The sequence below is a fragment of the Engystomops pustulosus genome, chromosome 2 (assembly GCF_040894005.1).
Source record: "Engystomops pustulosus chromosome 2, aEngPut4.maternal, whole genome shotgun sequence".
Taxonomy (NCBI): domain Eukaryota; kingdom Metazoa; phylum Chordata; class Amphibia; order Anura; family Leptodactylidae; genus Engystomops; species Engystomops pustulosus.
In genome coordinates this window covers 69186928-69214529 of record NC_092412.1, presented here as the reverse complement: position 1 = coordinate 69214529, position 27602 = coordinate 69186928, and positions in this window count along the sequence as shown.

The following is a 27602-nucleotide window of genomic DNA, read 5'->3' as shown; positions in this document are numbered from 1 at the left end:
CACACCTCCTTGGTCCTCCTGCACTTCAAGTCACTTTAAAATAATGCTGAACAAGGCACGTCCTGGGCTGCCTGTGACTGCAGGAGGAGGTCTTGAGTCATGAATGGTGACCTTTGTGCTGGGTGATGGCCTGGGTGCCCACAGAGAGGGCTCTGAGTGCCACCCCTGGCACCCGTTAACTATCTGTGAGAGGACAGCTCCCAAACCGACATTAGAGGCATCTGCCTGGACCACAAATTCTTCTCTGAAATTTGGGGCTATCAACATTGGCCTTTTGCACAACACCTCCTTTAACTGTTGGAACGCTTTGTCTGCTTTCTCATCCCACTTGACCATAGCAGATTTTGACCCTTTGGTAAGATCTGTGAGGGGTGCTGCAATTGTGGCAAAGTTTGGCACAAACCTTCTATAATACCTGGCTGTTCCTAAAAAAGCCTTTACCTGCTTTTTTGAAACAGGTTTAGGCCAATTTCTTATAGCCTCAACCTTATCCATTTGGGGCTTAATGACACCTCGCCCAATGGTATATCCCAAATATCTGGCTTCCTCCAGGGCTATGGCTTGGGTTGGCTGTCAAGCCCGCTTCTCGAATTGGGTCTAACATCCCTTGGACCTTTTTTAAATGCAAATCCCAGTCTGGGCTAAAAATAACCACATCGTCCAAATAGGCAGACGCATACTCCTTGTGAGGCTGTAAAATAAGGTCCATCAATCTTTGAAATGTAGCCGGCGCACCATGCAGGCCAAATGGGAGAACTACATATTGGAAATGACAATCAGGCGTGGAAAATGCTGTTTTCTCCTTCGCAGCTTCAGTAAGTGGCACTTGCCAATAGCCTTTGGTCAGATCCAAAGTAGTAAGGTATCTTGCCCGGCCTAATCTTTCAATCAGTTCATCTACTCATGGCATAGGGTAGGCGTCAAATTTTGAAACTTCATTTAACTTTCTAAAGTCATTGCAGAACCTAAGACTGCGATCAGGTTTGGGAATCAGAACTATGGGGCTTGACCAACCACTGTTAGACTTCTCTATAACCCCCAGAGACAACATTTTTCCCACCTCCTCTGAAATAGTCTGTCTTTGAGCCTCTGGTACCCTATAAGGGCTCAACCGTACCTTTTGGCCTGGCTCTGTCACTATGTCATGCTGTATGACATTGGTCCGCTCTGGCAGGTCAGAAAAAGTCTCTCTATTTCTCTATAGGAACTCCTTGACCTCCTGTACCTGTACTGCAAATAAGGCTTCTGATATGTGCACTGCTGGTAGTTCATGACTAGGTGAATCTCTAGGCCAACTTCCAGCAGTCAACACCTCTCTGTCTTTCCAAGGCTTAAGCAAGTTCACATTATAAATTTGGAGTGGCTTTCTTTTCCCTGGTTGATACACCCTATAGTTTACCTCACTTAGTTTTTCCCGAATCTCATAGGGGCCTTGCCACTTTGCCAAAAATTTGCTTTCAACTGTCGCCACATCACTAACACACGGTCAACGGGTTGAATGGACCTGACTTTTGCAGACTTATTATAAACTCTAGCTTGAGCTTCTTGAGCCTGCAACATGTGCTCTTTCACAATGGGCATTATAGCAGCCATCCTTTCCTGCATTTCACTCACATGTTCAATAAGGCTACGGTGTGGTGTGCGTTTCTGTTCCCAAGTATCCTTGGCTATATCCAATAGCCCCCTGGGGTGTCTACCGTATAACAATTCAAATGGGGAAAACACTGTGGATGCCTGTAGCACCTCCCTTATAGAGAACATCAAGTAGGGCAAAAGGCGGTCCCAGTTTTTCCCATCTTTGTCAATTACCTTCCGGAGCATCCCCTTTAAGGTTCTATTCAACCTTTCGACCAGACCGTCCGTCTGTGGGTGATATACAGACGTACGTAATTGTGAAATGTTTAGGAGATTACACAGATCTTTGGTGACCTTTGACATAAACGGTGTCCCTTGGTCAGTTAGTATCTCTTTAGGGATCCCCGTTCGAGTGAACATTTGGAATTTTTCCCTTGCTATTGCTTTTGAAGAGGTGTTTCTGAGAGGGATGGCCTCGGGATATCGTGTGGCATAGGAAGGGTCCCAACCAAATCCATAGCTATGCGCTCAAAGGGTATTTCAATTATGGGTAGTGGAATAAGCGGACTACGGAAGTGTGGTCTAGGGGTGTGTATTTGACACTCTGGGCAAGACTGGCAGAAGTCCTCTATTGTCTTATAGATACCGGGCCAAAAGTACCTCCGCTCTATACGTTCCCTGGTATTTTCTGCCCCCAGGTGCCCACCCAGTACATGTGAATGGCCCAGCTCCAATACCAAGCGTATGTGGGACTGTGGTACCACAAGTTGCTCCACAACCTCAGAGTCTGTTTTCTTAACTCTATACAGCAAATCATTATTTACCATAAAATGTGGATACACCAACTCTCTACCTGGTTCTTGGGAAACACCATTGATCACCTTTACATTCTTCCAGGCATTAGCTAGGTTGGGGTCCCTCAACTGTTCTGTACCAAAGTTTCCCTTTGCAATTTGTAGGGAAGAGAACTCAGTCTCAGGCGAAGTTTCCTCTGAGTCTCCAGCGAGGACCTCTAAACGAAAGTTCTCCATTTCCCTTGGTGCTTCTGTCACCGTGTTTGAAAGTTTACACAGATCTTTCACATTTTGATTTGACCTACACAGCTTAGCTTGCTTATTTTCCCACAGGTTCCAAAACAGAGGAAAATCACAACCCAGTATGACTTGGTGCATCAAGTCTTTAACCACGCCCACTCCATGCCTCAATGACCCACATGGAGTCTCCAGTTTCACCAAGGCTGTGGGATAGTCTTTTGAATCACCATGTATACATCCCCCCCCCCATCCAGCAGGTCTGAACTTGGTCAGGGTCAACCAGGTTGGCATGCAACAAAGTCACTAGACTTCCCGAGTCCAGCAGGGTCATCACATGACGTCCTCCAATCTTGACTGGGCACACTTGCTGCTCACTTACAATGTCTTTTTGGGCAGCATATGAGGGCCTTGCAAAATAAGACCTGCACCTGTCCAAATCACAGTCCATGGGTTCATAGGCTAGTTCTGGACAACTTGCAACAACATGTCCTAAATCACCGCAACGCCAGCAAACTATCTGTGCCCGAGCACCAGGCACAGTGTCCCTACGGGGATTTGATAGTCTTTTGGCTTAGCCCTCTGAGGGGACACCACTCTCTTTAACAGACAGTCTCATCCCTTTAACAATTGGAACAGTCTTACCACTGGATGGTTTTCTTTTGTTCCAAGGGTTACGCACATCCTGCAGGTACTCTTCTGTAGCGGTGAACCTCTCAACTGCAGAAACCAAATCATCAATGCTTTTAGGATTCGTATATCCAAGGCCGCGCTGCATCCTCACTGGTAGGGCGTGGATGAAACGATCAGAGACCACACGGTCAACAATCTGGTCTGTGGAGAGGGCTTCCGGCTGCAACCACTTGTTGGTGAGATTGTAGAGGTCATACATCTGAGACCGTACAGGCTTGTAAGGATCATATTCCCAGTTGTAGACACACTGGGCTCGGACAGCCAAGGTAACCCCTAGCCTAGCCAGGATTTCCCCTTTCAGCTTTGCATAAACTTTTGCATCCTGCACTCGCAGGTCAAAGTAGTCTTTTTGGGGTTCTCCTGACAAAAATGGGGCCAACACATCCGCCCACTGGTCCTGGGGTAGACTCTCTCTCTCGGCAATCCTTTCAAAGGTACCCAGATACGCCTCAATGTCATCTTCCGTAGTCATCTTTCTTAGAGTCTTTTGCACCAAATGACATGGCATAGACTGCAATGCTGGAGCTGGCACTTGTCTCTCAGCTAAGACTTGTAACTGCTGCTGGAGGGACTGATTCAGCTGCTGTTGCTCTCTCACCGATGTCTGGAGCATCTTTACCGCTTCCTCATGCACTTGTCGCTGCAGAGCGTTTGCTTGTTGGAGGTTGATGTTGGACTACACCAGCTGCTTTATAAGCGCCTCCATGTTTAGTCAGGCCTTTATCTGTTGCAACCGTCCCTTTAAGAGTACTGTCTTTTTAAAAAACTGCCCGCATCCTCCACCAAGATGTAGCGGGGTCAGTTTTAATGTGATAAAGTCCAGAGGCACAGACAGGCTTGACGGCAGAAATGCGGTTTACTTGCGGCTTTTATTGGCAGCCAAAACAATGCAGCTTTACAGGCAAGTAAAATAAAACAAAGCGAGATACAAAAACGGGCTCATCTGAGCACTACCTGTACATCAGCAGGTCCCTCTCTAGCAAAGAAGCGTACTCACAGCGGCTAGTGACACACGGCTGGCTAGCCTTCCAGAGCAATGTCTCTCACACAGAGCTCCAGCCCAGTATACAGCCCTGGGATAAAACCCCTTTTCCCAGCTGCACTTGGTAATTAGGGCTGTGCAGTCTCTGGTTAGTGCATTAACCCTTTACCACAGGTATGGAAGTAACCTGAAAGGAATATATACACCATATATTACCTTTCCAGCCGCTGTCCTACAGTGCGTACAATGAACAAATTTGTAAGTTATGCACCTCTGTTATATGTGCCTTACTATCAAATAGATTTCTAAGGTTAAAAAAATATTTCCCAGAACATTCTTTCAAAAAATGTTTAATAACCATGTAAAGAATGAATAACCAATATCATAAATCTGTACATTATATTGGTTATAGGCATTTACAACTTGTCATATAAAAAATCAGACCAAGAAAAGTAATTTAAGAACAAATTCCACCTTTAATGTCACCAATATTCTATACAAAAAAAATTAAAATTAAAAAAAATTAGGATGGAAAAATAAAGATTTAACCCCTTCACGTACAAGAACATAATAGTACGTCCCTGTGGGTAGAAACCTAGAAGGCACTAGTGCTCTAACACGATGGGAGCCACGTGTAAGGGGCTTCTCCCTAATGATCTTATCCCCTGTGCTGCTTACCGGGGGAACCGATGCTCTTCTGGGCAGAGCATCGCTGGTCCAAGTTGAAGTTTGCATAGGTTAGAAAAAGTTTTAAAAATAAGTTTAAAACATTCAAATAAATAAAAAATAAATAAATAAAAATATAAGCTCCTGAAATGTCACTTTCCCATACAAACACTTAATAAAGTATAAACTACACATAAAGACAAAAAATCCCCACATATTTGGTAATGCTGCTTCATCATTACTGCTAAAATAATACCATTGCAAAAAAAGAACAACTCAAACAAGAAAAAAAAACCTTGTCAGCCGAAAAATAAAAAAGTTAACAGACTTCTTAAACATGTTTTTTTTCATATATTAAGGTGTGAGGCTTCCATAATGGGTAATTCACAAGTCTTTCTAATATTTAGGCCTCTCACAGTCATTTGAAAGCTGAGCAGGTCCCTCTAAATACAGGTTTTGGTGATTTTCCCAAAAATTAAAAAATTGGCACCCAAATTCTAAGCCTCATAACATTCTAGTGTAATATCTTCGGGTTCTTCCACTCCTCCTCGGCTCCTCCTCGGGAAGTTCCACTCCTCTTTGGGTTCCCTCTCAATGCCGGCAGCTCACAAACAATGACGTCGGCAACTGTCTGACGTCATTTTGTGTGCCAGCCAAGTGCAAAGACCCGAAGAGGAGTGGAACATCCTGAAGAGGAGCGGAAGAACCGTAAGAGGACCAGAGGACTCAAGGCGGCATTAGAAGCAGAAGAGGACCTACGGGGGGCGTCAGAAAGGTGAGTATAGTGTTAATTTTTTTATACTACGGGCACTGTCAGGCTGTATACTACAGGGGTGGCTGGCTATATACTACAGGGGCTGGAAGGCTATATATTACAGAGGGCTGCCAGGCTGTATACTACAGGGGCTGGCAGGCTATATACTGCAGGGGTCTGGCAGGCTATATACTGCAGACGGCTGGTAGGCTATATACTACAGGGGCTGGCAGGCTGTATACTACAGGGGCTGGTAGGCTGTATACTACTGGGGCTGGCAGGCTGTATACTACTGGGGCTGGCAGGCTGTATACTACAGGTGTTGGCTGGTTATATATAATACATGGGACTGGCTGGCTATGTACTACAGGGGGCTGGCAGGCTATATACTACAGGTGCTGACAGGCTTGGAGTACAATGTGTCATGAGAAAACAATATCAAAATCCCCTGGATATGTAATACCATGCAGCAGATTTCAAAAATGGGGCCTTGTCCAAAATAGAGGGTTAAAATAATGCAAAGTAATTTTGTTTAGAATTTTGTTTTAGCATTTCCATCTTTCTCACATCAAAACTTGGCAATCTTTGAAGAACTTTTGCAAGGAAGAGTAGACAAGCATATATATTGTGAAGGCGTATCCCATGCATAGCCCTCTTCAGGTCTACTCAGCCAGTTTCAGTTAGATTTAGGTCTGTGTTGCATGAAGGTAAAGATAGGAAAGAGAAAAATAATAATGTTCATGTCAAGTTGTGAGAGAAGAGCCAATTCCAGTTTGATCCCGACAATGCTTGATGCATTTCTCTAAGATGTATCTAAAAATTGGGATTGTGTGGCTTGGTTATCTCTGAACTGGATTGTGAATGAAAAGAAGAATAATTTAAAGAAGGATAATAACCTTGTAATACAAAAAGCTTACAAGGGGGCGAACAACGGCGGTAATGGATAGGGATATGTATATAAATTAAGCAAGTAACCAGTAAGCTGATGTTAAAGTTATAAAAAGTTAAAGGGAGATCCTATGATGTCTATAATGGAGGAAGTTGAAGTATTGAAATATGCTATGATGAGGATTTATTTCTGAAGATCTGTTTAATGTTTTGTTTTAAAGACACCCTAGAGGACCCATATTACACTTGCAGCAAAAAATACAGTCCATGGAAAAACTTCCTAGATGCCTGATAGTATGTGGGGTAAATTCAGTATTACAACCCTTGGCAATTTATCTCTATACCTTTTTGCAGAAAACTAAAAAAATCTCTCTTTCTGTTTGAAAGGTACGGGGGACTTTTTAAAAACAATTAATCTTGAAAATGTGAAAAGATTATGTACATTTGACATAAAAAGTCTGCATAAAATGTCTGTTGGCTGTGAGAGAAAAGTTAAAGGAGGATGCCACTTTTAATAATTGCATGATTTGATGACACTCTTGGATTTGATTTTAAGCAAGAACTACTTTAAATTTGGAGAATACTTCTTCCTTCAACTGCAAGGCACTAGCATGGGGTCATCAGTGGCACCAAGTTACTCAAATATTTTTATGTCGCTACTCGAATGTCAACATGTGATGGAGGGTCCGTTTGCATGCCCAGTCCAGACATGGGTCAGGTATGTGGATGGTGTCTTTGTATTGTGGAAGGATAATTTGTTGAACCAGTTTGAGACCTATTTAAATGATAGAAATACACTTTCTATCTCAGGAGAATCTAGTGAAAATAAGATTTATTATTTGGATGGTGAGGTCAGAAAAATTGGTAATAAACTTGAGACTACATTGTTTTCTAAACCAACATGGGGAGAGAAAAAGGAACTGGACCGCACATCCACACATCACACAATGATCTGCTGCCGCTAGGCTACATTATATAACGAACTCGAGGTTCTTAGTTACATTTTGATCAAATTGTATAAGCCCACCAACCACTTCACGGTGACCTCTTTATGGTGGGTCCCTATGCTATTATGTGCAGCATCACATGGCGTCCACCACCGCTGCAGCACAGCGCCAGCAGGGACCAAGACCCGGTTGCCCCCCAGTACCCATACTGGCAGGCATAGCCCCCATGGCTCCGGGCCCGGGCCCCCACCAGCACCGCACCACAGAAGCAGCGGACGCCATGCAACACCGCACCATGTGAACAGGAAAAAAGGCTCACCATATGTGAACAGGTGTTGAATACTCACTGTTCCATGTGGTCTCAAACACTGGCCGAGAGGAAGTAGGCGGCCCCTATATGCAGTCTCCTGCTAATTTAAAAACACCTGGGTCGAATGGGGGCGGAGTGCTGGTACCAGGAAAAACAAAATAATTGAAGGGTTAGAATATACTAAACCAACATGGGGAGAGAAAAAGTAACTGGACCGCACATCCACACATCACACAATGATCTACTGCCGCTAGGCTACATTATATAACGAACTCGAGGTTCTTAGTTACATTTTGATCAAATTGCATAAGCCCACCAACCACTTCACGGTGACCTCTTTATGGTGGGTGATGTGTGGATGTGCGGTCCAGTTCTTTTTTCTCTCCCCATGTTGGTTTAGTCTATTCTATCCCTTCATTTATTTTGTTTTTCCTGGTACCAGCACTCCGTCCCAAAAAAAAGAAAAAGAAGTGAGATCTGTTGGGGAGAAGGACATCCATTTTCATAAAAAGAAAAGACAAATAACCTAATGTTAACATGCTAATTTTATGGGATATCATACAGTCTGATCCCAAGTATGGATATTTATTTAGAACACTCCCTATGTAATTCGAAGAACGTGATATATATGTTAAAATGTCCATGCCTTAAAGTGTATGTAGGTCAGACAATTAGATTGATTAGAATAAGACTATCTCACAGATCACCTAGTGGACTCTTTGAACAAAATTATAAAAAAGAAATTTGGGACACAATTGTAAAGTGAATTGAAATTTATTGGATATTTTAAACTTTTGTAAAAAAAAATAAAAATAAACCGAAAAGTGGGGAGTGCAATATTATTCGGCCCCCTTAAGTTAATACTTTGTAGTTCCAACTTTTGCTGCGATTACAGCTGCAAGTCGCTTGGGTTATGTCAGTGAGGTTGCACGAAGAGCGTTTGTAAACTCTTTCCACAGATTCACGATGGACTTCGGTGTTACAGTTTACAAGGAAGCAGGAATCCATATAAAGAGTGCCGCAAGTACTATTGAAACAGAGAGAGGAAAACTGTTCCATTACTCTAAGACTAAGCTAGTCCCTGCCTGCGGGTGATGATCAGCTTACCCAGGCTAACTCTGGACTCAACAACTTCTCTCTCTCTGAACATAAATACCTTTTCAGTTAGTAGGGAAAAGGAATAAAGGATACTAAAGGGTCTGGTATACTAAATTTCCCCCACCCCCAACAAAACAATTGCTCCAAGTAAAAGCTTGGCCACTGAGACTTAATGCTGGAAGAAGGGCAATATAGAGGACAGAAATAGTGAGTAACAACTAGAGCAGGTCCAAAAAACACTCACTATAAATTTAACATAGACAAAGGGGAACAGACAGGAAAGTGGTGAGTGAATACAAGAGAAAAGACATAATTCACAGAATCTCTCACCACAGTCAAAGAAACAAGATACTTAGTGAGTATAGATATTCCAACAGAACAGAGCCAGGGATAAGCCACAAATACAACAATACCTAGCAAATACTGAATGACAAAAGCAGCATTAAATGGAGCTGGGCCACTCCTAATAGGATAATACAAATGAGCACAGCTGAGACTTAAAAGAAAAAGCAGACCACCAAACCATGATACTGCCACCACCATGTTCAACAGTGCGAATGATGTGTTCAGGGTGCTGTGTTGCTTTTACACCAAACATATCATTTGGCATTGTGGCCAAAATGTTTGATTTTGGTTTCATCTGACCAGAGCACCTTCTTCCACATGTTTGGTGTCTCCCAGGTGGCTAGTGGCAAACTTTAAACAAGACTTTTTATGTATATCTTTGAGAAATTACTTTATTCTTGCCACTCTTCTATAAAAGCCATATTTGTGCAGTGTATGACTGATTGTTGTCCTATGGACAGACTCTCCCACCTCAGCTATAGATCTCTGCAGTTCATCCAGAGTGATCATGGGTTTCTTGGCTGCATCTCTGATCAGTGTTCTCCTTAGATTTATGAGGAAAAGGGGAGAAAAGAAAATAGAGACAGTAGATCTACATGGAGATGGTTATTTAGGAAACATAGAGATATCAGACTAACCTTCGGGAGTTGTATTGATCATTAGGCACAACTCTGGTTTTCGCTTATAATAGGTGTTTGCCCCAGCCTCGTCCTAACCCTGGCGTGGCCTATGGCCCCTGTGGTATATTACACCAAACCAAATGTATAGTGGTGCGCTGTGTGGTGCACCGCTATTGGGGGGAAAATGATGCATGCAAATGGTGCTGGCATGTTCTTTTTATTCAAAATAGGATCTGTTTATTTCCAGAAGTCAAGTAAAAACAAGACAACCCATTTTGCATCTTCTTTAGGTGCTTCCTCAGGTCCAATATATTTTATTATTATTTTTAGACCTGAGGAAGCACTTAAAGAAGATGTGAAATCGGTTGTCTTGTTTTTACTTGTCTTCTGGAAATAAATGGATTCTATTTTGAACAAAAAGAACGTACTAGCGGAATTCGTATACTTCCATTTTTTCCCAATAGCAGTGCACCACACGGCGCACCACTATACATTTGGTTCAGTGTTCTCCTTGTTTGAGATGGGTTTTGATAGCTTTGCAGTGATCTGATACTCCTTCCTTTTCAATATGATTGCTTGCACAGATTTTAAAGTTTGTGAAATCTTTATGTATCCAAATTCAGCTTTACACTTCTCCACAAAAGTATCACGGACCTGCCTGGTGTGTTCCTTGGTCTTCATAATACAGAACCCTGAGACTATCACAGGGCAGGTGTATTTAAACGGAGACATGATTACACACAGCTGGGTTATATATTTATCATCATCAGTCATTTAGGACAACATTGGATAATTCAGAGATCCTCACTGAACTTCTGGAGTGAGTTTGCTGCACTGAAAATAAAGGGGCAGAATAATATTGCACGACCCACTAATCAGTTTATTATTTTTTACAAAAGTTTAAAATATGCAATTAATTTTATTCTACTTTACCATTGTGTCTAACGTGTTGTTCATACTTCACCAAAATTAACTATTTCATATTTTTATGTTTAAAGCCTGAAATGTGGTAAAAAGTAGAATAGAGCGGAAAACTTCTGCAAGGTACTGTGTAACCCATAACGTATCAAAGTAATCCCTTAAAGTCTTATAAAAAGGTGCTTTTAAAGAGACTTAATTTTCTTAAATTGATCCTGCCCTTCCACCATTGTATGGTTTTATAAAGTATGCCATAAAACTTTAAAGGGTGCTTGGCTTTAATGCAGTTTTGTCTTTAAATAAACAAATAAATTAATTTAATATAATAACCTTTATAGCTTAAAAAACATCATAACATTATAATGCGAAATAATAATCAAAACAAACAATTCTCAGCTAACTCGTACACATCATTGAATCACATACACATATATCATATGCACACAATCATTCTAACCATAACTATAAAATAAACATGTTATTTAACGGGAATAAGAAATAAACAATGTATTTTCATGTAATATTAATGGTTAATTGCTATGGAATTGTTAAACTCCTTTAACAAAACAGCTTTGTCATTAAAACATGCACACCCCTGCTTCTTTCTCCCTCTACCTGTATGCCTGCCTGCCTGCCAACATTTGGTAACTAGCATCTGCACTTTTGCAAACTCCTGCTGCCACTCTTTGGCACTTTGTACACTTCAACACTCAGCACTTGCACTTTATATCAGCACACTTGGAGTTTTTTTATTAACCTTGTATGGCAGAGACTTTTTGTTGGCTAAGAATCACACATTCGTTAAGTATATATATATATTGGTTTATATTGTATAGTGAGTGGTAGGGACTATTGAGGACCACTGAGTACTTGCAGCAGGGGGCGTCCACTGTGAAGACCCATACCGGGGTCTCCGGTTGTTATTTCATGTACATTGCATGTTTTAAATTATTTTAAATGTATGTCTGATTTTGTTCTTGTTTGGATACAAATAAATATTTGAATTGCATTATCTATGAGCAACTTGTGGTGCATCTTGTCTCTCAGCTAGATTGTTTATAAATATTTATGCATCTACTCTATTGTATTTTTGGTTGTGCTACCCACTATATCTTTTGGTAAGTCATTAAAACATTGTAATATGTCTATTGAAGGTGTGATTCTACTGGACAAAATGTAAACTGACATTTTGTATTTGGGGCTGTCATTTAACGTACATCATATGTTTTTCTTTCACCAAAAGGGTTATTAAAATGTATGAATCAGAAGCAAACTTAAGTAAAGCGTTGATAGAACATAGCATGACATGTGTGACATCGCTGACATCTGTCTTAACCCATCTGGATGAAGACGAACATGTCCCCATAACTCTAGAAATTTCTTTTTCTATCAATGGCTTATTGGTGAGAAGTCAACATCTGTCCCCACATGGTCAGCTGTCCTGTCTGTCATAAACGAAGATCACTGAGGTGGAAGCCATGGCTCCATTCACTTCCATGGGAGGCACAGCTGCTATCGCAGCTTCCGGACTCTAGATTGACCACAGAATCAACAGTTTCTGCTCTAGGTTTTTGACAGACAGAGCAGCTGATTTTAGATGGGCCAGGTGTTGGTCTGGCAGATAGACCCCAAATGAAAATTTCCAGATAACCACTTTAATAACTGAAATTAATGTAAAAATATTAACCCTTTAAGGACCTGGCCCTTTTTTGTTTTTTCATTTCTAATTTTCACTCCCTACAATCAAAAATCTATAAAAAATTTTTTACACATAAAGAGCTGTGTGGTGGCTTGTTTTCTGCGTAACAAACTGCACTTCATAGTAATGGTATTTATACTTCCATGCCGTGTACCAGGAAGCGGGAAAAAAATTCCAAATGCAGTGAAATTGGTGAAAAAAAGCATTTGCGCCATTTTCTTGTGGCCTTGGATTTTACGGCTTTCACTGTGCGCTACAAATGACATGTCTACTTTATTCTTTGGGTCGTTGTGATTATGATGATACCAAATTTGTATAGGTTTTATAGTGTTTTTATACACTTACAAAAATTAAAACCTCCTAAATAACTTTTTTCCGTGGTGTCATGTTTTGCGACTTCTGATGAAGTTTTCAATGCTAACATTTTTAGGGCTGTACGACCTTCTGATCACTTTTTATTGAATTTTTTTATATATTTGAAAATGGCCAAAAAGTGCCATTTTCAAATTTAGATGCTATTTTCTGTTACTGGGTTAAACGCAGTGAAAAAACGTTATTATATTTTGATAGATCTGGCATTTTTGGATGCGGCAATACCTGTTTATGATTTTTATTGTTTATTTATATTTATGTCAGTTATAGGGAAAGGTGTTGATTTGAATTTTTAGGGGGTTTTTATTATAATTTGTTTTTATTTTTACTTTTACTATTTTTCAGACTCCCTAGGGTACTTTAACCCTAGGTTGTCTGATTGATCCTATCACATATTGCCATACTACAGTATGGCAGTATATGGGGATTTTTCATCCTCATACATTACAATGTGCAAGTAGCACATAGTAATAAATGGGTTAAATCCAGACAGCCTTGGGTTTTTGGAAGACCCGAGGATGTCATGGCAACCGATCGCCGCTCCCTGATGAAGTCACGGGGAGCGACGATCTCCAACAAGATGGTGGCAACGACTCGCCGCCATCTTTTTGAAGCCGCCAGCAGCTTTGCCAGCGCCAAACTTTGTGATTATTTTTCTCTGTACATCCTCCTGAAGTTAGAATATAGGAGACCACACTTGCTGTCCTCCTAACTATGTAACAGAAGTGTGTCTATCCAGCATTGACTATGATAAAAGTATGTGCCCTGCTCTCTGGAGAATCTCTGTAGTACATGCCAAGCTCAATGGCATCATCCAAAAATCCTAATGCCTTAGTGATGATGGCCCCCTGCAACAACATAAAGATGTAGTGATTCACGGGGGAAGGGGTCACATGACCAAACTGAAGAAAAAAAATATATGAAAGAAAAGATATCAGATCAACTAAACAAGGTTCCTATACCGAAAATATGTAAACTCTTGCTGGAGTATGTATGTGTTGGTGGTATAGGAACATAATAAAAGAATGAAAAAGTTTAACAGAAATAAAAGTAATTATTTAACACCATAATAAATTACGTATTTAACCTTTAACTGAAAGCAACTGTCAATGAAGCTTAAAAATATAATTATTTTCTAGATGTGGTTTCCTAGCATTGATTTTCTGTAATAAAACGACTGCCTGTTGTGTGATTAATGATCTTGGTTTACTACAGTATCTTTTGGTATGAAAGTGGGAAAAACTGCAAATCCACATGATATTATTCAGTTCTGGATGAAAAGAGAGCCTATTGTGTAGTGATATTGAGACAGATTTATCATATGGTGAAGTTTTAAAGTTAGGTTTTGCTGGAGTCTGCATTGCTAGGATTTTAACAAAGTTTTAAAACTTCTCTTAATGTTTAATAAATTTTAAGTCTAACACTTTTGTCCTGAAATATTACTTTCCTTTTTTTTTAAACTGATTTGCTGGAAAAAGATTGCAATAATTTTTGACAGTACAATACAGTTCAACAGATTAAGTATTTTTAAACTGCTTTTCTAAAAAGGGTCAGTAATTATAAAATGGTAAATGTTGCAATGTGTGACACACACATAAGCAAAGATATCTCTAAATTGTGATTGTAAATTTTTTTACACCAGAATGCCTAAAAATTGTTAAAATTTACTTTCCATAATTTGGGAGAATTTTATTGCTGATGATATGCTAATAATATTATTGTACTGACCCAAAGAATAAAGGTGTCATTAGGAACCCACAGTGAAAATCAGCCAAAAAGAAAAAGATGACACTGGCAACTACAATTTGTCCTGCGGAAAACAAAAATGGTAGGCGGAGTAAAAAGGGTGTATGCATTAAAGTGTTACGGAAAACAAATTTAGTAAATGACTAATATAATAAATATTTAAGTTTATTTTACATTTGTATTCTGTGTGTAGTTACATTTATTTGTACGTTTATCAAAGGGAAAAAAATGGAAGGGGATTTCTGTTAATAATCTTCAAGTATTTCATATAGATTGTACCTGTCTGCTTTCTTTTGCAATATATCAAAGTGACAATACAATAAACCACAAATAAAACTAGGAGAGAGACAGATAGTGAAGATACCTAGAGAAGGAAAGCAGCAGAGCTATAATTCAGTATTCAGCCTTAAATCTCAAGGTGTTTTGTAATCTAGAATAATAAACAGTAATGATTAGAGGACTGTGTGTTCTAAAACCTATATTAATCTGGTATCTGCTTGATTCTACTGACACAAAGAATAAAGAGATTTGTCATTTGGACAATATTGTGAAAGCTGTAAAAACAGAGCCCGCATGAAAATGACACAAATATTTTTTTTTAGTAATTTTACAGCATTTTTTTCTCATTCCCAGTACATTGCATGGAATGTTAAACTGTACCTGTAAGCTCTCTCCATGCATCCCCAACAGCACCCGAACATTATAGTATGTCCTCATGTGCATAAATATACACAAAATGTAAAGCAAAAACTGTCACCAGGAATATCATCTTTTTAAAAAATACCTCTGTCAGCATTTTGAATCATTTCCTTAGTTTATAAAACTTTGCATGGCTCCCTGTTAGCAGCATGTGGTGAGTCCCGGGGGTGGGGCATCTGAAGCATGTGTGGGACTGTGTCAGTCTTCTCCTACACACTCATCCATCTGCGTCCCTTTCTCCAACTTCATGTGTATTGACCAGGCAGATGAGGTAAGGGGATGGTGTAGAGTAGAAGAAGAATAGATGAGGAGACAGGCTCACAGGCTTCTGCAGCTGCGTCTCCCCTGGACACGCAGCTGGCAGAGAGCCTGGTAATGTGAAATTAAGTATTATAAAGTAGTGGCAGTATTCAGAATGTTGAAAAAGGCATTTTTAAAATCACATAGCATAGATGATTTGAACATGTCACCTACTAAAAATTACATTCCTGGTGACAGGTTCTCTTTAAAAGGAACCTGTCACCACATTTTCACAATTACAGCTAGTGTCAGGTTCCCATAGAGCCCTATTACCTAACTGACACCATTCTTTTAGCTAAAAATTGTTTCAACCCCATAGATCATGTTTATCTTACATTACCTGGCATCCGAGGGGGCATGTCCTGTTTGGCCGGTCCCTTCCAACTACTCCTCCCCATGTCCCATGTCTCTTCTCAGGAGTCAGCACTTAATGTCATGTGACCAAGGTGATCTAAGGTCCTTTACCCTGTTACGTTTGCAATGTGTACCTCATGTACAGTATGTATTTGATTACATGAAATTACAGCATGCTTCCATGGACATTTACTCCTCCCCATCCTCCATGGAGGCATGCTATGATTTCATGTGATCAAATACAAACATGGGGTAGACCTTGCTGTCTCTCAATGTTCTACACAGGAGCATGTCTTAGCAGTGAGACCTGGCAATCAGGAACAAGGAGGCAGGACAATGCAAGTAAAATTTAATATGCAGGCCTCACTTAGACATTTGTTAATCACTCATTGGACTCATATAAGGTGAGTTGCACAAAAGTTTAAAAACTGATTTTTGTAACATTGCAGTCATATAAAGGGATAGGGCTTTTAAATCATAGCTTTTAATTAATTATTGTGGGTGGATTCATCAAAATGGCAGGCTCTCTTTAAAGCTGGTAAAACTTTACCATATGCTGTTGATCTTAATAGCTCTTGTATTCCAGTTCAGGTAACACAGGCATTTATGACATCATCTGTCATCATCATAATCATTTATCGTTATGTTATCTATTACATCCCATCAGTGATGAGACATAATGTCATTATTCCCTAATTGATATTGAAAATGGCAGATCACAAGTAAATAGATTAAAGGATCAGCTATTGCCATTACCCATCTCTGCAGTTTTCCTGTCTCCACCAATCATGTTAAACACAGTGAGCAGCATTTATGCAATAAGCCATGTAAAGACTTCCTAAAAAAATAACAATTACATCTCATGAGCATGAGCTCCCTGTATAATGCATGGACAAACTTTATTTAATGCTGTTCTGCCTAATTAAAAATCCCCTTTCTAAATGTTACCTTTATGTCATTCATTTGGCAATTTCTTGATACTAAATTATGGTACAGCAACTTCCAATTATATAGAAAACGATCTGAAACATCATGAAGACTGTATGTTATCATTGAACTGTCAGAACAGATACATCAGAGCAGCATTGTATCGCCGAATGGCAGGCAAGCAGAGACGCTAGCTCCATTTCAACAGTAAATGATTGTAAATGAAATGAACATTTTATAAGACGCTTGAAGATTATGAAAGACGTTACAGGGACATGGCGGGTAGCTTGATCAGCCTGGCATATCAAAGATATAATTCTGGCTCAATGAAAGCATGATGGGGTTTACTGTGGGTGACTGTGAGTCATGTAGAATATGCTCACAGCATGACAATCAAATTTAGTTTGCTAATTAGAAGACGCTACAGAGAACTGTGCACTTTGTAAGAGGATTAGGTTTTATGTTCAACACTGGAGGTTTGTGAATCCCACAAGTAAACGAATATGTCCAGAAAGAAATTATTTGAATAAGAGCATGAATGTAAACATTATATATAGATATTAAAGAGGTAGCATATGCCATAGATAAACCAAACATAAAGTTAAAAGTTCACTTTGGCAATTGTATGTCCAACTTACATTTTTTTTTTAAATACATATCATTATAGAGATTAAAATACAACTTATTTCATGCCGCCTGCTGACACCAACAGAGGGAGTTTACAAGCCTACTGTATACTCTAATATTACTGACCTCATTTTATTGACTGTCTGCAGTCAGCTCCTAAGCTCCCCCTATTGGTGAAGACAGAACTCTCCTCCATAGGTAATGGGATTCTGTTCACTATAAAGATATGTTTAAACTAATCAGCACAGACTTCATGGTTTATAGAAATAATAAAGAAGAGAGTACAGCCACTTTGAGAGGTCCCAGTGTACTGTAGACTATAAATCTACATTTTAGCTTTATACTTAGTAATACTGTATGTTGGTTTCTATTACCACTTACCCAATTACTTTATCTAGTTCATTTCTGAGTGGCATACCTCTGAGATAATACCCTCATGGATATACTTTATTGTTATACACATGTACTACATTAATGCAAAGCAGTAATCTGTTGTTATTATTATCATTTGTATTATTATTATAATTACTTATAAAACACCATTAATCTCATGGTGCTGCACATTCTGGTTATTCCATTTACACTATTTTTTCTTATAGTACAATACAATAAAGCTTTTTTGATCCCTGAGGAAATTGTGATGTACATGGCTCCAGCATTTCGAGTACACAAAAGACAATTCATAGACATAGTCAGGAACAAAGACGTAACACAGGAAATAGGGGTACAATATGGCTTGGCGGGGACTTTTGTTGGACTTTTGTTGACTGTTCCTTGAGTCCATTTATTGTAGAAAGCAATGGATGTTCGTATAAAGGAGGTGTTCCGTTGTTGGAGTAGCACATAGTGAAATGGGTTTAATGCATTTCCTGCAATGGAAATAAACTTGCTGCAACTCCTAACCTGCCAAATTCTGTCGATTGGGGTCAGGCTATGGCTTACAATGCTTTGTGACCTTCTGGTGATTTTGGCCAGCCTATTATTTTCCTTTTTTTGATTGACCCTCCTCAGCAGACTATGGCATAGAATATAATGCTTGTTATAGTAGATTCGTAGTACATCTTTAGGATTTTGTTGCAGGTGTTGAATGACTTAAGTTTCCTGCGGAAGTACGTTCTGGAGGAAGCTTTTTTGAGTGCCATGTCATTGTTTGCTGTAATCATCAATGACGACACCAATATACTTATATGTATGGACCTGGTCGAAGGCTCTACCTTTGATTAAGATAGGATCATGTTTTTTCTTCCATAGGACCATGGCCATTTCTTCAGTTTTTTTCTACATTTAGTAGGAGGTTATTACCTTCGCTCAATTCCACAAATTTATTTATGACTTCCCTATAGGTTATTTTGTCACCCTTCTGGATGCAGCCAACAATGAGAGAATCATTTGAAGATTTCTGATAGTGACAGGTGTGATAGCAGAAGTCAGAAGTGTATAAAGTAAACAGGAATAGAGAGAGTACGGTGCCTTGTGGTGCTGCACGGTTACTGACCCGATTTTTTGATTGTTCTTTGCCAATTAGGAGGTATTGAGGTCTTGCAGTTAGATAGTCGTATATCCATTTAGTGATAGAATGGTCAGTGTTTAGAAATGGGCAATTTATCCCCTATTAGAACCAGGTCAATGGTATTGAATGAGCTTGAGAAGTAAAAATTGCATTGCATAACTCTTTAGAGAAGGTTTTAAGTAGCCGGGGCGGATGCCATTGGTCCCACTAGCTTGTTAGAGTTCAGGACCACTTATACATCTTCCACTTCATCAGCCCCCTTTTTGTTGGGTTGTTGGTGGTGAATCCAGTTATTTTCTAAAATAAATGTATATAAATATATTAATATTCTGCTAACATAATTTTATTCAAGTTAGTATTGCATTATAGAAAGGCCCATGTACCATTATTCCTGTGCAGTGCATTCATGCAGTAACTAAATAGCTCTAAACATGGTGTCATTCATGTGACTGTACCAGACACAAACTTTCACATACACCATTTAGTTAGCAGCAGTGTTACACTATATCAGCTATGTGATAAAATTATATGCATCTACTAACATTTCCACTAGAGTGATTCTTTACAGCCATTGGGTCACTTAATGCCACCGCCAACATATAAATTTCTCATTACAGTTAATGATCACTTGCTTACCAGCTTAATATTTTACATCTTAACAAAGACAGACTTAAAATAGTCAAGAAACCGGCCTAATGATAAATTTCCCCCAGTCCCACTATCCCTCCATTAAACTCAAGGTGGGACATTTATAATCAGGAAGGCATTTTGCGAATGGTCACAATGGGGGCAATTTATTAAGACTTGAGTACTGAACGCCAGTCTTTATTTTCCCCTAAGTGGCATCCTGTACACTGGATATACTAAGATGTTCCGGCCTCTTACTATATTCGGTGTGCAATACATAGCTGGAATGAAATCTCCAGCTTTTTTAATCACTAAATAAAAAAGTAAATATGGTGGAGACTATAATAAATACTGCCTCCCCACTCATAGGGGGGAATTTATCATTGGGTTTTTCGTCTACGCGTGGCATTGCTATGGCGCAGTTGTTGTACAAATGCCATTTTGCGACTTTCCTTTGCATCAAGTTCATTATTTGTATAAACTAGTTTTCACAATTCTGAACTGAAAAAAATAAAAGTCGCAAAACTGAGGTTTTTGTGAAGCCGATATCAGTCAGAACAGGCGTAGTGTTACATTCCCCCATTGTTTTTACTATGTTGTCTTTACCTAAAAGCCAAGCACAATGCCTGTAATACTGTAATGACCACATTGACCACATAGTCCATTACCATAAGCGGAGTGCTACAAGGTCACTTACTGCAGCAACGTACAGGTCTCAATGCAGTTATTCACCATGTTCACCTTATATATACAGTACAACTTCTTACAAAAATAGCTTTATATCCCCTCCACAATGCAATCAATACTCGCATAACAATCATAATACATCCAAAAGAGTCTAATAATACCTACACAATGCTAGCATTCAAGTGACAAAATCCCCCAGTCCGCCAGTCATATTGGCAAATATCATATGGTATATATTATTTGTGCCACATCATTGCTATCGTAAGCATCATTACAAAAACAGTCCTTCATGGCAGGCAAAATTATTAAGAGCAGCTGAGATTGCATGATTGTAAGTAGAAATGAAGGGGCGACATAGCAAACTTTACAAAGAAAATGGAAATTATATCATAGCTTGATGCTCAATGTGGGGTTAGGCAGACAAATGGACACACAGAGGTATGTTTATCATAGCTAGGACTTGCGATTATTTTCCACAATCTGCCACCTTCACGCCAGGAGGGTGTGGAGGGGTGTGAAGTGGGGGGGGGGGGGCGCTGACAAATGAGATGTGCGCCAAAATCTTACATGGGTTACGCCTGTTTTTCTTTTAATTGTAGACCATTTTTTCCTGATCTGTTCTGCGCCAAAAATTGCGCCTGAAAAAGCCGACAAACTCAACATAAATGTGGCGGATGATGTGGAAAATCTAGGCCACGGCCACTTGCTCCAAAAAAAAACAACAGACTATAGTCGGAAACATCTGTTCTTTCTGGGGCAAATGCATTATAAATGATCTGCAACACTTTTGTGCCTTAAAAAATGTGAGTTCCTAGCCTATTTTTGGTGCTTTTACGATAATAATTCTCCCCCAATGTGTGGGTATCATCAACAGTTTTACAAAGCCCCAACCATATTCTTTCAAATTTTTTGTTTACTATTCCAGAGCTTGCTAGTGCATATCTGGTACAATGCCCAGTGTTGGCCAATGTTCAAAGTCATCTGCCAGGGACTTATTTAGATTTCCTTATTTGTGGATCAGTGCTACTTTCATTTATCCATTCCCTGCAACACAAGTGCATTATTTATTTGGGGGTAACTTGAACATCCTCTCCCGTAATTAAACATGTTAACTGTTTTTTTGTGTAGTCAGTAAAGCATAATACCACCATTGCCCTTGCTATATTTTGGGGGTCATTTATCTTATCTTGGTTGTTTTGGCTAGTTTCTTTTTTCTGTCTGCTACTTTGGTAATTTATCTCATTTTTCAGATCTCTTTTTGAAACATTTGTTACAAATATCTCAAAAATGTCACATAAATGTCTTATTCATTTGTTTCCATTTTCTACGTTTTCCTTAAGTATGGTTTAGAGTTTTTTGCACCAAGAAATGTTGAACATTTTAGACAATTTGAAATGATAAATGTGGTTTGTGACCTTTAGCACATCTGGAATAGAAGATAAATGTGTCTTACTGACGAAACACAAATGTCCGGTAGACATTGCAAAATGTCCTCAAAAAGACGCAAAAATTGCAATGCGCCAAAAAAAGTCTCAAAAACTACATAAAATAACAGTAAGAAAAATAAAGATAAATGACCCCCTTTGTCTCTTGCAGATAATACTCGTTCTACCTAGTCCATTTTTTACCCCTTTGATATCAGCTTTTTTCTGAGATGCCTGCTGTTCTCTATACCTTACACAATAAGGTAATCAGTGATTTCTCGCAAACATGATTAGAATTGTACTTGTTTCATAGGATGTTTCAAGAAGCTATTAATCCTATTATTGCTCTCTTCAGAACTATCACCTATTCTCCAGAAGATAAATTCTATTAATGTCCGCACGTTTTTGAGTGATGAACGCAGTAGGTCATTTAAGATTGTATGTTTGATTTAGAACAAGCACAGTGTTAGTGAGAGCAGACATGTGAGATCAAGGGGCTTCATTAAAATTAAATAACTTCTCCCGAGTACGCAAGGCTTTTTACCTTCTACCCTTTTTGTAACATTTTATTGCAATTAAACACATTAACCGTCTATTCCAGAGCAAGGCTATTTTTATGATCCATGGCGTAATACGTCTGAAATGAAATCTCTTTAATCTTCTATTGTATTTATAGCACAGCCAGAGCACACATTGGGGCACATTTACTAAGAACAGTGCAGTCTGTACTATGGGCAGTTTGTCTCTGTAGTGTGCATGGTGCGCTCCTTCTTTTGGTGCACCTTTAACATAGGGCGTGCAACACAATTCTGTCATACTTTGAATGTTAAATCTGGGATGCTACAGCTGGGCTCCTGCGAGTATCACGATCCCGGTTGTTTAACCGCATAGAGACCGTGGTCATAGTGACAACATCATTTATGGGGCAGAGCCAGGTCCTATGAAGGTCCCCACGACTGCCGCCAGTAAGTGCCTATTAGAACTTCCCCACGACTGCCGCAGAGTGCATAAGCTTACTGTATAATATGCTCCAATACATTAGTATTGCAGTATATTACATTGAACAAGAGATCAAATGATCATGTCCCACGCTGCCCACCCTGCTCCCACCCTGTCATAATGCAAATCTGCTCTGAATGGCGCTCCTTCCATTCTATACCCGCTCGTGCATCCTTACAGCAGTTTACCAACACATATGGGGCATTCTCATACTTGAGAGAAATTGGGTATCAAACTTTGTGGAGCTTTTTGGCATATAATCCATTGTGAATTTTTAATTTTGGGCCAAAATGTATGCATTGTCCAAAAAATTTACAAATTGTAAATGTCCCCTCCATTTTGTTTGTACCCCTATAAAATACCTAAAGAGTTAACAAACTTCTTAAAGTTGGTTTTCTCATACATTGAGGGGTGTCATGTCTATAATGGGGTAATTTATATGGTTTTAGTATTATTAGGCCTCTCAAAGTCACTTGAAAACCGAGCAGGTGCCTGTAAATTTGTCTTTTGGCAATTTTCCTAAAAATGTGAAAAATTGCACCCACAATTCTAACAGTTAGAAAAATGAGAGGATGCATAAAAAGCCAAGCCAACATAAAGCAGACATTCTGTAAATGTTATTTATAACGTTATTTGTGTGCTATGACTATCTACTTGAAAAGCAAAGAATTAGAAAATTGCTTATTTTTCACAATTTTGTACAAATTTTTATCTTTTTCATAAATATCATCCAAATATTTCCACTAATTAGAAGTACAATGTGTGACAAGAAAACAAATCTCAAAATTACTTGGATATGTTAAAGCATTTGAAGGTTTTAACCACTTATAGTTACACAGGTCAGATTTAACAAATCGGGCTTGGTCCGGAAGCCCTAAAGTGGCTTGGTCTTTAAGGGGTTAAAGTAGTGCTAAACCTAGATTTTATAAATGCAATCTGTTGTCTGTAAGCAGTATTTTTTTGAGTTTATGGGCCTTGAACTTAAGTGTATGAGCGCAGAAAAACCGTTCATATGGTATTATTTTGTAACACCACCGAGCCAATTCTCATCCATCAAAAATTTACATCATTCATCCGTGTTTTAATGGCCGAGTTTCATCCATGTAGTATAAGCTTTTCACCAATCTTTATGGAGCCACTGGAAACATTTAAATTTCCTTTGAAGGATAAAGTAAGTCTTCTATTCCACATTGTAGTCTTTGAGTAATCCATGAAAAACAGTTCAGGATAGGACCTGCAGTACTGCTGTTAATGGGAAGGATGCATGGTCTGTGTAAATTGCTCCATTAGAAAGTATTGCATTTAGTTCAGCCACCGCCGCATCATAGTGTGCGCCCGCCGCAGATCGCATGGATGCGACTCTGCTGGCGAGAGAGCAGAGAAGAAAGAAGAGGAGCCCCCGGGACCTGCGCCGAAGATCGGAAGCCGCGCCAACAATCCGGACACCGGAGGGTGGGTATTAAGTTTTTTAATTTTTACTTGACTCGTGTATAAGCCGAGGGGAGTTTTTTCAGCACATTTTTTGTGCTGAAAAACTCGGCTTATACACGAGTATATACGGTATATAGATCTCATAGACTTAGCTCCTTCAAAGAACGGCAAGTGTCAGCTGATAGCTGATGCCTCACGGTAATGCCTGTCAGTACTCTCACTGATCAAGGCACTGGTTCTGTCCTGGTGTTGTACATTGGCGCTGCCATCTTAAAATGCCAATCAGTGCCTCCGGTGATGTCATCGGAGTGCGCCTAGTGCTTGTTAGAGGCTCCCATATCTGTCATTCTCTGTATATTCACAAAATGCCACCAGTATTCCATAAAAATCTACAGCAAGTCCATCAAGACACAGTAGTTTTATATAGAAAACAAAGAATCCACAGCAGTCATTTCAATTGTATATATATATTTGCACATTCTTATGTCTGGGGTATATATTTACACAGCACATGAAAATACTGTTTTTAAACCCAATGAGACTCTGTCATGGGAAATGCTTCCTATTTGCAGCAATCAATTTGGATTCAGTAATGTGTCAGCGGCTCTTAATATCAAGTTATGAACTATAATCACTTGTGAGTCTCTGTCTTCTGAGAATAAAGCTGTCACAAACATAGGCTGATGTTTGATGTCATTATTCTGAGTGTAGAAATAGAAATTCATTCTCTTCTCATTTGATTCAGAATAGAAATATTTATTAGGATGAACAAGAAACTTAAATTCAGAGTCTACATGCAGTTCCATTTAGCTTTCCTATGAATGGGAAAGGGGCAATCATTGTTTGACTCAGTTTAATGTATTTGTTTTATTAAATAATGTCTTTAATAAATGTATATAACAATACAGTAGATTTTGAATGCATTTTTCACTTGTCATAAACTTTTTGTAATCCAGCAAATGAAAAAGAAACTATTTTCATGTTTGTGATCAAAAATCTATATTGTATCATCTTAAAAAAAAAAAAACTCTGTTGTAATCTTTTAAAAGGATTGTTTTGTCTTAACTTCAACATTTCATACTAATGTATTTCTTTTTATATCTTTTGAGCCATAGATAAAATTGCTTCCCAAAATGTAAAATTATGAATTGCTATTTAATGGACCGATTAGAAATATGTACTAACTTTACTAATGTTACTTTGAATACAGTGGATCAAAATCACTGATTTCAGTTCAGGTTCTGCTTCTAGTTTTGGATTAGAAATACAGGAGGAAAATATTGATTAGAATATGATGGTCTAAATGGGATCAAACAGACAATTGTGAAGAAACAATTATTCTAAAGAATTGGAATAGGATACCAACTTGCAAAAACTAAATTCCCTTTTAGATACTACAGGATCGAATGCAAGTGATATGTTTGAGAAAGTTCCCTCACATATAGTTGTTTTTAACTTTCCTGATGACATCCAGTTTATTTGCGAAATCTGGAGTCTATCATTTCAGTGCTGTAGTTGTGGATATGAGAAAGTGATAATGAACATGAGATTTTCTCTCTCCAGTATTTCCACTTCCATTCTTCCTTTCATTACATTTAGTGCTGACACTTGTCATTATAAGAATTTTTTCATAACAAGCTAGATATTTGTTTCCCGCATTCTGACAAGCGTGCAATTGTGTCACTTCTTCTTCCTGCTATGGATAAGGTGAATAATCTGTATAATATTGCAGGTTCAAGTGTTCTGCTCAAATCATGACTTATTTTCTTCTATAAATCCATTTTATGCATATTTACTTAAGGATAAATGGATTTAATAAAACTAAACATGTCCACATCCTTAAATCTACAATAGGATTACTTATAATACCTATAGGAGATCCTGCATCTTTGGAACCAAGCCTGTAATTCCCTTTAGGACATTAAAACTGTATGGAAGAATCAGTGCGCCATTTTCAATAATCCGTGTGTAATAAGGATAAGTGGAAACCAAATATAACATAAAAGATAGACCAAGGGAAGTGTCCACCCCATGCACCCTGCCTTAAATCTATGGGTTGTGCAATAATGGCAAGGTAAAATAATGTCAGCTATGTGCACATGTATCAAACTTTTTCCTTGTCTTTTTCTGTAATTTTTGAGACGTTTCATGATGCTTGTGCTCATTTTGCGCCTAAGACATTCTCTCTTCTAGGTTCGCCTTTGTCTAGTTTTCCGCAGTTATCACCTGAATCCATGTGTTTTTTAAAAACTTTTGGCGCAAATGTATGGCTGCTCCTGAACAATTAAAGAAATTAGCTTAGCACTGATTGCAACTTTTGGAGACTTTTTGCTACTTTTGTTTTAAAAAGTATCACATTCACTAAAGAAAAACCGCATCTATTAATAAGGGAAAACCACTAAGACACATGTGACCAGCAGAAATGCCAAGAATAGTCCCAAAAAATAGACGGACAAAGCCAGTCTTATGCTACATGTGCCCCAGTGTTACTCCAAACAAAAATTATTTAAAAAATTGACAGTAACATCACAAACTAGAAGTGCCAGTATAGTATAGGTCCTTGCTTTGGCCATTCAGGAATGGTCACAGAGTTGTTCTAAAGCTTCTGCTTTGTTATGTTAGCTTTGTATTTAGGGTCCAGAGCACTCTGGAAGAGGTTTTTATGCAAGATATCTCTGTACTTGGCCACATTCAACTTTCCTTCAAGTGTAACCAGTTGTCCATTCCCTGTTATTTTTTTTAATTTCAAGGTCCAAGTTATGACTCTTTTTTTATACCCATATAATTTTTTTATGTTGAAATACCTAATGAATGAACTTGGTTAGTGAATGTGCAAATATGTTTTTCAGGGTTGAAGAAGGAAAACTATGCATCTAGTGCTACCTCAAATAAGCCAGCTCCCTCTACATATAGTTCAGACTATCAAAAGGCCTGACATGGAACAATAGCCAAACAAGTAAGCCACTTCCAAATGGTACAATGTCATTGTAGTGGAACATCAATTTCTCTCATCAGTACTGTGTAAGGAATTGCTTTGGCTAGGTGACAGGCCATCCATATGGAGCAGGGAAGAAACTAAACTTCCTTTGGTGACTTTACTAGTGTAAAGAGTCTTAAAGCCCATTCATGCTTTGCTGAGGATTCTGGGTAACGAAAAAGAAAAATATGCCTTCAGTACCACTTTAAATAAGGTAGCCCATTGTAAATCAATGTTAGACTTTAAAGAACCATAGGGACACGATGTAGGATAATAGCCAAATAAGTTAATCTCTTCCAGAAGGATCTGGAAGCAAAAAAAACAAACATTTGGGGAGTTAAATTAATCGCAGAGTATCCCACTAATGGGACTACCAGCATTTAACTTTGCATGTGT